Genomic DNA, 13524 nt, shown 5'->3' on the forward strand with positions numbered 1-13524 from the left:
TACCACCTGGGTGTGGCCCGTCAGGTAGTCCAGGATCCAGTTGCAGAGGGAGGTGTTTAGTCCCAGGATCCTTAGCTTAGGGATGAGCTTCGTGAGCATTATAGTGTTGAACGCTGAGCTGTAGTCAATTAACAGCATTCTCACATACCTGTAGGTGTTCCTTTTGTCCAGGTGGGAAAGGGCAGTGTGGTGTGCAATAGAAATTGCGTCATCTGTGGATCTGTTGGGGCAGTATGCGAATTGGAGTGGGTCTAGGGTATCCGGTAGAATGCTGTTGATGTGAGCCATGACCAGCCTTTCAAAGCAGTTCATGGCTACCGACGTGAGTGCTACGAGGCGGTAATCATTTAGGCAGGTTACCTTCGCTTCCTTGGGAACAGGGACTATGGTGGTCTGCTTGAAATATGTAGGTGTTACAGACTTGGTCAGGGAGAAGTTGAAAATGTCATAAGTCACTTGCCTGTTGGTCCGCGCATGCTTTGAGTACACGTCCTGGTAATCTGTCTGGTCCCGCGGCTTTGTGAATGTTGACCTGTTTAAAGGTCTTTCTCACATCGGCTACCGAGAGCATTATCAGACAGCCATTCCAAACAGCTGGTGCTCTTGTGCATGCTTCAGAAGCGAGCATAAAAGGCATTTAGCTCATCTGGTAGGCTCGCGTCACTGGGAAGCTCGCGTCTGGGTCTTCCTTTGTAGTCCATAATTATTTTCAAGCACTCCACATCCGACGAGCGTCAGAGCCGGTATAGTAGGATTCAATCTTAATCCTGTATTGACGCTTTGCTTGTTTGATGGTTCGTCTGAGGGCATAGCGGGATTTCTTATAAGCTTCCGGATTAGTGTCCCGCTCCTTGAAAGCAGCAGCTCTAGCCTTTAGCTTGATGCGGATGTTGCTTTAATCGATGGCTTCTGGTTGGGATATGTACATACGGTCCCTGTGGGTACGACGTCGTCGATGCACTTAGTCATCGGCTTCATCAATGAGGTAGTATACTCCTCAATGCCATTGGATGAATCCCGGAACATATTCCAGTCTGTGTTAGCAAAACAGTCCTGTAACGTAGCATCCACGCCATCTGACTACTTCCGTATTGAGAGAGTCACTGGTACTTGACCCGCGAGTCACTGGAGCTTTGTATGCACCTCTGTGTATAGAGTAAAGGTGGTCAATAGTTTTTTTCCCCTCTGGTTGCACACTTGACATGCTGGTAAAATTTTGGTTAAACTTATTTAAGTTTGCCTGCGTTAAAGTCCCTGGCCACTAGGGTGAGCATTTTCTTGTTTGCTTATGGCCTTACAGTTGGTTGAGTGCGGTCTTAGTGCCAGCTGTTATTGACAAATACACACACACCCCCACCCCACTTCTTAAAAGACTTCTCTAGCTTCTCTGTTCTGCTGCTGCACGGAAAATCCTGCCAGCTCTATATTATCTGTGTCGTTGTTCAGCCATGACTCTGTGAAATATAAGATATTACAGTTTTTATTAATGTCCCGTTGATAGGATCATCTTAATATTAGGTCATCAATTTTATTTTTCCAATGATTGCACGTTAGCAATTAGAACGGATAGCTGTGGGAGTTTACTTGCTCGCCTACGATCTCCGCCCCCTTTTTCTCCGTCTTTTCTTCACGCAAATAGTGGGGATTTGGGCCTCTTCCCAGGAAAGTAGTATATCCTTCTCATCATACTCGTTAAAGGAAAACTCTTCTTACAGTTTGAGGTGAGTAATTGCAGCAACATTATGTATAAAATAAGTTTTAAAATATAAGTTACAAACAACGCAAAAAACAAACAAAATAGCACAGTTGGTTAGGAGCATGTAAAACACACTTACTCATTCCAGGGTTTTTCTTCATTTTTACTATTTTCTACATTGTAGAATAATAGGGAAGACATCAAAACAATGAAATAACACATATGGAATCATGTAGTAACCCAAAAAGTTTTAAACCAATAAAAATATGAGATTTTTCAAATAACAACCCTTTGCCTCGATGACAGCTTTGCACACTCTTGGCACTCTCTCAATGGTTTTTGCGACTGCACTTGAAGAAACTTTCAGAGTTCTCAAAATGTTTCAGATTGACTGACCTTCATGTCTTAAAGTAATGATGGACTGTCGTTTCTCTTTGCTTATTTGAGCTACGTTATGAGGTAGTCACCTGGAATTCATTCCAATTAATAGGTGTGTCTTGTTAAAAGTTCAGAATTTCTTTCCTTCTTAATGTGTTTGAGCCTATCAGTTGTGTTGTGACAAGGTAGGGGTGGTATACAGAAAATTGCCCCATTTGGTAAAAGACCAAGTCCATATTATGGCAAGAACAGCTTAAATAAGCAAAGAGAAATGACAGTCCATTACTTTAAGACATGAAGGTCAGTCAATCTGAAACATTTCAAGAACTTTGAAAGTTTCTTCAAGTGCAGTCGCAAAAACCATCAAGCGTTGTGATGGAACTGGCTCTCATGAGGATCGCCACAGGAAAGGAAGACCCAGAGTTTCCTCTGCTGCAGAGGATAAGTTCATTAGAGTGAACTGCACCTCAGAATGCAGCCCAAATAAATGCTTCACAGAGACACATCTCCGCATCAACTGTTCTGAGGAGACTGCGTGAATCAGGCCTCCTTGGTCGAATTGCTGCAAATAAACCACTACTAAGGGACACCAATAAGAAGAAGAGACTTGCTTGGGCCAAGAAACACAAGCAACGGACATTAGACCGGTGGAAATCTGTCAGTGATTTATTTAGAATTCAAGGCACACTTAACCAACATGGCTACCACAGCATTCTGCAGCGATACACCATCCCATCTGGTTTGCGCTTAGTGGGACTATCATTTGTTTTTCACAGGACAATGACCTAAAACACACCTCCAGGCTGCCTAAGGGCTATTTGACCAAGAAGGAGAGTGATGGAGTGCTGCATATGATGGCCTAGCCTCCACAATCACTTGACCTCAACCCAATTATGATGGTTTGGGATGAGTTGGACTGCAGAATGGAGGAAAAGCAGCAAACAAGTTCTCAGCATTCAAAGCTGTCATCAAGGCAAATGTGGCTACTTTAAAGAATCAAAAATGTTAAATATTTTGGAATTTGTTTAACACTTTTTTGGTCACTACATGATTCATTGTGTGTTATTTCATAGTTTTGATGTCTTTACTATTATTCTACAATGTAGAAAATAGTAAAAATAAAGAAAAACCCTTGAACGATTAGGTGTGTCCAAACTTTTGACTGGTACTGTATCACAATGGGATTCTCTCAAGGCAGATCACTACTATGAAGAACCAATCACATAATGTCTGTCAGAGACAGACAGGTTGAGTAGCGAATGAATCGAGCCCCTCCCTCTGGTCATTCTCACATCTCTTCCTTGCGGAAGATCACTGAAGCTTTCCTCAGCTCCTGAAGCTCTCATCAGCACAACTTGAATCTTGTCTTCTTATTTAAATCTTCTCAGGTGAACCTCAATCTTAACACTGCCAAACGTAGGATCTCAGCTCTCGTCCTTTGTGTTGAACAACTGACTGAAAGGAACATTTTTGCGTCGTGTAGAAATAGCTATTTTGATTTTTTTACCCCCCCTAAGTCTCATGTGGTAGCTATTGTCACACAATTGTCACTACTGAGACTTGACTAGCTATCGCCGCAAGGCTTAGCTAACTTGGCTAGCTTGCCGCAAGGCCAACTATATCACCAAACTGGCTTTTCTACCGGGAAAGGTACAATTTCTAGCTCCCCTCTCTCGTTTAGATCAACCCACGTTCCCCCATGCCGTGTTGACTAGACTGACTGCCCTTACATCACAGCTCGACGGTCGAAACACTTCATTCGCTGAGAGACCAAGAAAACACACACTTTCTCAGGCTAGCATTTTGATAACTCGCTAGGCTATTAGCCCACGAGGCGAACGCTAGCTAATTTATGCTTTGCCAGAGGAATACAGTTATTGAAGCCATGGAGTCTGCTGATCCTGCACAGGGAGAATCGAGCAGGGCTCCTGCCCCAGCACCGACATACCTGTGTACATGCGGGACTACGATAGCAGGAAAGGATGCACACTGTGTGTACTGCCTGCTTGTGGCTTCTTGAGCATGCTAAGCCAGCGCTTGCTAACCATGTGTGCACTGTAGGGAATTTCCCCCGACCACCCTCAGAAGGAGAATGTGCAGAGCATCCCTCCCCGAGGCTCATGTTCCTCACAGCCTTCGGGCTAGGAGGCTACCCCAAAACCACAACTCACCTGGGCCAAGGTGATGGATGTGTACCCCGAGGACTTCCACCCACTGTTTCAAGATATAGCAATGAGTGAGCGGGGTGGGAAAGCCATGGCGAGGGCATGGCTTAAGCCAGCAGCTCAGGGGCCTCTTCCGCCCTCAGCAGAGCATCATTGCCCGATGATACATTTGTTTACGATTATACACAGGTGTTCGGCGACGCAGATAGCTAATTTGCACAGGTACGCCTTTGTGTTCCGTAAACAAACACTGTAACATGGACATATGGCCATGTGGGAACCCTAACCATATAAAGGTGTGTAGTAATTTAACTGTTTTGTTTTTCGAAAAAAAAATCTTGCTGATATGAAAGATGCATTCCTTAGTTTTACAAAACCGTACCTCATCAGGGTTCTTAACAAAAGTCCCCCAGCCAGAAGACCCTATCGTCAATTGGCGCTAAAGGTAGCTAGCATCAATAAATGAGTTAAGACCTTAAGACCCTACAACTCGTGCAGCGGCAAATGTCTATGCATCCGCTCACAGGGAAGACGGAGGGGTCTAACTCTACCCCTAAGTGCAACAGCTCTCCCTTCTGCTCTTTTTCAAGTAGCAAGGGCAGGAAGACACATGTTCTGTCGCCACCAAGCACTGTCTACAAACCCCAGTGTTTTGACACTACCCATAAAAAAGTCTCTGTCAAATCCAAGTGTCTTGCCAAGGCAGTGTAAATGTTGGTCCATGTCATTTTGACTCAAATATAATCAAGTTCACATTTGAATAATGATTTAGTCTAGTTATTTTGTTTACATTTTACATAAACAGTGGCCTATTTTAGTCAACTAAATGCCCTTTCATTTTAGTCTTATTTTAGTCACATCACATTTGTATTGCTTCATTAACCTTTAGTAAACATAAATCACTGACTTCCAAACATACATAACCTTGTCCTACCGCATGATTCTCTTCCCAACAGCCAAATTGAGAGAAGAACACAATACTCTGCGGCAGATAGGGAATCCCAACCCTTGACTGTAGCTATATTGTAATCAAAGTTCTGTCATAAGTAGTGGTCTCATAGGTTGTGGCAAACTAACTAGCTATTATCAATCTGTTATTTCCTAAGCATAAGGACAGCAAGTGGCCTAGCATGAGAGCAGCAGATGGCGCTAGCAGTTAGGTGTTAGGCCAGCAATCGAAAAGGTTGCCAGTTTGAATCCCTGAGCTGACAACATGAAAAATCCATCTTTCCGCGATTGAGAAAGGCAGTTAACCCCCCACAACAGCTCCCCGGACGCCCGATGTGGGTTTGGGTTAAAAACGTCAGTCAAGTTTTGGTTGGTGGTGGTGTGCAATTGATGATAGAAATAAATGTAATCCTTTAATTTAATCATTTTAATATACATTGTACAAAACATTAAGGACACCTTCCTAATATTGAGTTGCCCTCCGCACAGCCTCAATTCGTTGGGGCATGGGCTCTACAAGGTGTCGAAAGCATTCCACAGGGATGCTGGTATATGTTGACTCCAATTCTTCCCACAGTTGTCAAGTTAGCTGGATGTCCTTTGGGTGGTGAACCATTCTTGATACACACAGGAAACTGTTGAGCTGGAAAAATGTAGCAGTTCATGACACAAACAGGTGCGCCTGTTCAAAGGCACTTAAATCTTTTCACCCTCCGAATGGCACACATACACAATCCATGTCTCAATTGACTCGAGGCTTAAAATCCTTCTTAACCTGTCTCTTCCCGTTGATATACTCCGATTGAAGTGGTTTAACAAGTGACATCAGTAAGGGATCGTAGCTTTCCCCTGGATTCACCTGGTCAGTCTATGTCATGGAAAGAGCAGGTATCTTTAATGTTTTGTACACTCAGTGTGTATTGGGATGATGCACTTTTAGATGTCTCTTGAGGTTGGTAGTAATTTTCCCCATGAACTTGTGTTCGGTCTTGTTTGTATCGATACAATAGGAAAAGTGGCTCCAAATATCATCCCTTTTTCTACCAGAAGCTTGTACAACCAGGAGAGTAGCCATGGCTTGTGCCTTATTTGCATCAATAATTTGTTGCCGCCAGATTGGAGAACGGTTTGCCGGGCGGAGAGGTGACTCGTGAATGACCTGGGCATGGTTAATTTATTTCCCACCAATAACACTATTGCAACATTGCAATGAGAAAGCCTTACAATACTGCTAATGTTATGCATGCTTTTGATTGGACCATATAAATAACATTGAAAGCTCTCGATCTCTCAAAATAACTCTTGTTCAGTCCATTTACTAGTCAGACTAGTCACAGAGATAATTTTGTCTCGTCTTGTTTTCGTCAATCGAAATGAAAAGTTTTCTTTAGTTGTAGTTTTTTCTTGGTCTGTTTAGTTAGTTATTGTCTTGTCAAGTGCCACTGAAAAAAAGGTGTTTGACTAACATTTTTGTTGACGAAATTAACATTGAGCAAAAATACAACAAAGGGAAACTCGGTACAATGCTGCCAGAGGGAATTCTAGGACCACTGGCGAGCCAGAGTCATCTAACATATGTGGGCGACTCGCTATAAGAGAAGATAACTGGCGCACATGAAGCCAACTGTTTTCAACGGGATTCTAGCTTCAATGGCGACTTAGCTCGCATGCTAGAGCTGGAAATCTCCCATCTATTGAGCAAGGTCGCAATCAGAGTAATACCAGTGGAAGATTCTACCCCTTCTACTTCGTGGTTCCCATGAAGGAGAGGGAGGTTGAAAGGGGGCGTGCGCCCAATTCTGGACCTATAGGTCCTCAACAGCCATGTGAGGAAGATTAAGTTCCATATGCTTACGCTCAACGTGATCTCTCTATTCCTCAAGGTGACTGGTTCTCTTCAGTTGACCTACAGGATGCCTATTTTCAATATAAGTATTCTGCAGCACACATGGTGGTTTCTCAGGTTTGCCTTTCAGGGCACAGTTTACGATTACCTCGCTGTCCCCTTCGGGCTAGCACTAGCTCCTCTGATGTTCTGAAACTATGTGGAGGCGGTTCTAGCATCCCTGAGAATCAGGGGACTGAGAGTCTCCGCCTAAATTGACTATTTCCTGCTTTGCTCCCCATCACAGGAGCAAGCAGTGCGAGACACGGCTTCCCTTGTAACCCACCTCACCGAGTTAGGGCTCAAGATCAACCAGATAACGAGCAGAGAATAGAAAACCTAGGCATCCGGCTGGATTCTCTCTCTTATCGGGCTACACAGACGGACTGCTACACGGACACCTGTTCCACAGGGAGAGGCACTGTGGTTCAGGCTCCGAACGTGTCTCCAAGTGTTGGGGTTGATGGCGTCCACCATCTCAGTTGTACCACTAGTTCTTCTGAGAACAAGAGACTTCCAGCATTGTTTATCAGCCCCATCGTCTGTGTACACGACGTCCCCTCGCTCGAAAGATAACGGCAACCTCTGAATGTCTCTCGGGTCTTCGTCACTAGAAGAGCCCCTCAATCTTTGTTTCTGGCACTCTTCTTCTGGTTCGTGTCAAGAGACGCATCCCTCAAAGGGTGGGGCGCAGTCTACAAGGTAAGAGCAGGAAACGGAGTGTGCTCCCCACAACTCTGCCTCGCTCATATAAACTACTGTACCTCGAACTGCTGACAGTGTTCCTTTTACTAAGACGTTTTCTGCCCTTCCTCCGGAATGGTCACATCCCAGTCAGGACAGACAATACATCTGTTGTGGCATACATCAACCGCCAGGGTGGCACTCGCTCTCTGCATCTACACAGACTAGCTGTCAAGATTATTAAACAGCAGTCTGTAGCTCAAACACACAATGTTTAAAAGGGTTAGGAAGCACTAAATCATGCCACCGTTACTGTAGGACTCATTGTCTTGGCTCTTATCATTGCTTCACATCAGAAGAAAACCATGTGAAACATCTTTTTCTTTTCTCAGTCAGTACCAGGAGCACAAATGTTTCCATGCAAACGTAGTGTTCTTGAACTCATCTTAATGTAGGTGAATGACATATCTGTCGCCTATATCCCTGCTATTGGCAGAGGATGCGTGCTTACACTCATTTCAAAAGTTCTGACCACTTCCTCTTTTTGAGTGATTTCTGTCCTCCATCTTATCGTGGAGTCTTCATTTGCATGGTGCAGTGTGCTGAGTAAGATATCTGCAAAGACAAACTGCAGACCTGTTCCCTTCTGCACCAAGTGTCCAGAAGGAGTATACAGACAGACCAACGCTGATATGACATACAGTTGGAGGCATGTTGACATTACTGTTGTGCTGTTCACCCTCATTTGAAGTGTAAGGTCATTACTTTCACTGAACAGTCTTACTATGTCTTTCTTCCTTTCAATTGAAAAAAAATGGAACTTAAAAAAAGACACTCGACATCTGAAAGACCCATCAATTTCACACCAGTCAAGTGAAAGAGTTACTGTAGCACCCCTCACAAGATTGAGCAAGAAATTATTTTATCATAGTCTGGACAACACTTGCTTTGGTGTGTGGTGTGAGTGTCAACCTCTCCAACTCATGACTGAGATCGTGAATTAGTCAAAACAATGCATTAAAAAGAAAAACATGAATCAAGAAAGCTACTTGTTGCTATTTGTCATCTACAATATAAAGTCAACGCTTGAATATCTGACAGATGTTGGAATCAAAACTATAAAATGAAACTATTCTCTAAACCTTAGCAATAATTGTCTCCCGTCTGTGTCTATTTAAAGCCTTCTCTCCCCCCCAGGCTAGGTCCTCTTATGCACTCTTAGAAAAAAAGAAGCTATCTAGAACCTGAAAGGGTTCTTTGGCTGTCCCCATAGGAGAACTCTTTGAAGAACCCTTTTTGGTTCCAGGTAGAACCCTTATGGGTTCCATGTAGAACCATTTACACAGAGGGTTCTACATGGAACCGAAAAGGGTTCTCCTATGGGGACAGCTGGTGAACCCTTTTGGAACCCTTTTTTTTGTTTACGACAATTGAGGAAAATGTGTGTTCCTGTGCAGTGCATGATGTTTACATGCATTCTAATTGTCAGGAAATATATCCTGTGTTTATTTTAGATGTACAATACAGATCGATGTTTGTTTTGTTCCTGCACTGTTTGATGTTAGAATCTGTAAAATCTCAGGTTTCAGTACCCCTCCCGCTCGCTAAAACCTCTTCTCTCATCCTCTTCTTCTCTCCTCCTCTCTGTTATTCTATAGCTCGGCCTCTAACACAGATAGTCTCAGTCTGAAGTGGAGATACCACCAAGCATGCTGCTTGAGTGTGAACGGCTTTGAAGTTGAAAGATCCCTGGAGATTCCTGTAACACGGTCGGAGAATAATGTGAACCGGGAGTCCTCCTTATCCCCAGTCAACCCACTCTTCTGGTGAGAGACATTATCCCCCACTTACCACCACCCCACTGAGGATGTCTAGACTGCTCTCTGTTCCGCTTGTCCTGGCTTCTCTGTGAAGTCACAGCCCAGGGGTGTCTGCCGCACGGCCAGGGAAGGGCAGACATCAGACCAAACCCCAGTATGAAGAACCTGCTGGTGTCCTGGCTCCGGAGGAAGATCATGGGGGTGGCGGAGAGGGAAACACGGAAAGTCCTGCAGCAAGCCTCGAGCGAGAAACATTTTCTGGTTGATTTTGCAGGTAAGAAGCATTTGTGGGTGATCACAGCCCCATCCACAGCGACCACTAACTCCACGTGATGGAGAAACAGATCCATGACATGGAGCAGGAGAGGCTAAACTGCCGCCTGGCCGAGAGGGACACCGTTATCGTCACCATCATCCAGAACGCAATGATGGAAGGCAGGATCCAGAAGACCACCTTCCAGGGAGAGGCCACTGTGGAGAGCATGGGCCTAGGCATGGTCACAAAGCTGATGCATTACCTGGAGCTGGGGGACCCCAGGCTTCTCCGTGCTAGTCAGGAAGAAGAACCTGAGGGTTAGTGAGCGGTTCCCTTACCTCATCCATGTGGAAGCCGTCCTGAAGGTCATTGATCAGTTCCCCATACGCAAGCTCGAAAAACTCACTAGGAAGAGCTCCCGTCTGAAATGTAAAATCATCAAGAAGAGGAGAGAAGAAAAAGATTCATGTGATTAAGAAGGTACCCAGTCCCCGTATACAGGCAAACGTAAGGAAGCCCGTGGACAAGAAGGCTGCACTGAAGAGCAAAATTCAGGACATCCTCAGTGGTCGCTCCAGGTTCGTCATTCGAAAGACACCCCTTGATTCAAAAGGAACACAAATATTAATCACAGGGAAGGCAAACTCCAAAGCTGTGGGAGAGGACAACCCCAAAAATTATGGAAATGTTGCTACAGAAAGAAAAACATACACCTCGACTGTGGAGGCAAGAGGAAAAAAGACTATAACCAACTTTAGTGATAATAGGCCAAAACCAGAGAACGTTGGTGGGGGAGGAGAATCCATGGAGAAAAACAAATCCAAAAGAAAAAGCAAAGGGAAGAATGATGGGCAGAAGAAGAACAGAGAAGGCAAAGGGAAGAATGATGGGCAGAAGAAGAACAGAGAAGGCAAAGGGAAGAATGATGGGCAGAAGAAGAACAGAGAAGGCAAAGGGAAGAATGATGGGCAGAAGAAGAACAGAGAAGGCAAAGGGAAGAAGGATGGGCAGAAGAAGAACAGAGAAGGCAAAGGGAATAAATCCCACAGAGATGTGAATGAGAACAACCAGGAAGTACTGATGGCCTTTGTAGAGCAGTTGAAGGGGAACAGAAGACTTATGGTAAATGTTTTTATGAGTAACTTTTAAGTCTATCAATAAATCTGTTTGTTTGTGATAGATGTGCTCATTAATTTGTGATACAGGTGATAGCCACGCCCAGTGACAGTACACCTCAGTATGTCCAGCAGAGGGAGGAGAACGAGCTTCATTTCTGTGACCTCGCCCTCAGGAAAGTTACTATGGCAACCATCCTGAGCTCAGGGTCCGATACCACCCTCACCCTGCACCACTACCAACTTGGCACTGCTATGTGTGTGCCTGTGTCTACAGAATCCATCTCTCTCAGATTGATCCTAAATAAATTTCTCTTCAGGATTATAGTGTCGTTATAAAAACTAAACATCTGGTTTTCCTCTTTGAGCTTCCCTACCGTAAAACTCTGGATTTCTATATTTGTTCCAGATTCTGAGCCTCAATTCACCTCCCTACCAGAGAAGTTCACTGACCCAGATCTCATCTCTCAACTGATAATGGAGTAAGGGATGTCCTCCAAGGATTTCTCCATGACTATGACTGACTACGACCCAAAGCTCAATGCAAGGGTCATCTCTCTCACCTTTGCGCTGACACGAATAATTTGGTTACAGAGATTACCAAGTTTAGTAGTTCAGTAGTGATCAATTGACACATTCATTAAGTGATATTTGTGTCCTGGCGGGTTATGTATTCTAGGAAGTATGTCATGTACCTCCACCCTCATCTGCGTTGATGGATTACGTTGACACCTTTCCATCATGACGGTCTGAAATGGAGAGGGAGAGAAACTCCTGTCGCCTGCTCCAAATCCCAACAACAGGGACGGCCACTGCTGAGTCATGTGATTAAGTCAACATGGGAACCTTACATAATACCCCTAGAAAGCATTATCATGTGACTTGTAATAGTTACAAAGCAGGGCACAGATAATAATAGAGCCGTTTACCCCAACCAGGTTCATGTCTAAAAGGAGACTGCTGATCATCTCTACTTCATCTGAGGATGACTACTCCTTCCAACAGTAGCTCCAGGGGCTGAGAGGAAAGGCCTGTCCTATGGGTCAGGCTCCCTGTTAAACATCTCCAAACAGACCAGACTAGTCTAAGAATGATTGAGTGTTGTTAACCTCAGAAACATTATGCCATTATCACAATAGTCCTCACTCAGAAGTAATGGAAGGATGATGACTAAATACTTGATTTCCATTGTTGGTCTTTCCAACAGGCATCCGTCATTTTGCTGTTCGGAACAGGACCAACAGCCTCAGGCTCTGTGGAACTGTTTCCACTCAATGGTGAGTTTGTTTTTATAAGATAATACTGTGTACTGACATGTCAACAGGCAATGTCAACATGTCATGCATTGTATGTTTTTGGACAGGAAATAGAATCCAAATCCCTTTGAATGATCCAACCATTCCTGTACACAGACCTTACCCAAGAGATATGCCACAGAAAAACAATCTTTCTATTTCCTTCTGTTATTTCCCACACTGATTCGATCCCACTTATTAACAGTCAAATGTTGATGGAAATAATTGGGAAATGGCATGACAAACACCTTTCCTTTATCCTTCTCAGGGAAGAACCAAACTGAGAACGAGCGTTTTGTCATGAGATGTGGTCAACGGTCTCCGGGATCAGCTGAAGATCAACTGGGAGTACTTCAGTGGGGTGGGGAAGGACGGGGATATGAATGACTGGTTCACCTTGCCCATGTGGTCTCTGGCCAACATCTAGGACCTATTGGACTCCATGGAGCTGCGGCAGCAAGAGGAGAAGCTGCAGAGGACTTTGGGTATTCACTGTCCTGAGGTTACTGGCGATAGTTACCAAGGTCATGATGAGGAAGCAGACGAGTGCTACTTTTACCACAGGTTAGAGGTCAGAGGTGTGAAAGAGAGAACAGCACAAATACCTTAAACACCATGGCAGCAAGCTCAAATGAGTGTTTAATGGTTGTGGGTAAAACACTTGACATAATAACAGATGGAATCATAACCATTAAAGGAATTTTATTAGAAATGTCTTTGCAAACTAGATCAATTTATCAGCATTTTGTACTTTGAAATGGCTAACATTACCAAAACAATATCTACAAATACTTTCTTGAAATTAAGTTATTTTCTATAATTGTGAAGTTGACATCTGGTTTCTTTTAACTCTACAGACCTGGACAGCTGTAAAAAGAGAAAGTCATAAAAAAAACAATGCCTGAAGGTGTGCTTCGAAAGCGCCGCTTTTTGGCTACACCAATCACACATTGTTATGAAAAATAACTCGCACTCTTACAGTTAGACTTGTAGACTAACGTTAAAATCCAAGTAGTAGAATAGGAATTTGTTTGACAAGAGAATGTAAGGTGATTAGCTGTAGGGTAATAGTTATCTGTGTTTCATGTTTTACCGAAAATAGAATAGGAATAAGATGGGTCTAATGAATGTGGTTGTGTTTGACCTGGATTTTTGTCTGTTGTCTTTGAGCTATGCTGGGTCTGGACTGGGATTAGTGGGGAGAAAAAATATGTTTAGCAGCTTTGAACTGGACACAGATGAATAATGCTGAGTCTCTGACTTTTCACTTTAAAAGTATTCC

At 43.9% G+C, this 13524-nt stretch overlaps 1 pseudogene across 1 annotated transcript; it reads left to right on the plus strand.

The window, feature by feature from the left end:
• The first annotated feature begins 9732 nt into the window (after positions 1 to 9732).
• LOC149983269 (uncharacterized) lies at positions 9733 to 12809 on the plus strand (annotated as a pseudogene). Its single transcript, XR_016496448.1, has one exon. The product of XR_016496448.1 is annotated as an uncharacterized LOC149983269 (transcript).
• Positions 12810 to 13524: the final 715 nt, after the last annotated feature.

Source organism: Oncorhynchus mykiss, chromosome 5 (genome assembly GCF_057628025.1).
Source record: "Oncorhynchus mykiss isolate SJ-2025 chromosome 5, ASM5762802v1, whole genome shotgun sequence".
NCBI classification, from domain to species: domain Eukaryota; kingdom Metazoa; phylum Chordata; class Actinopteri; order Salmoniformes; family Salmonidae; genus Oncorhynchus; species Oncorhynchus mykiss.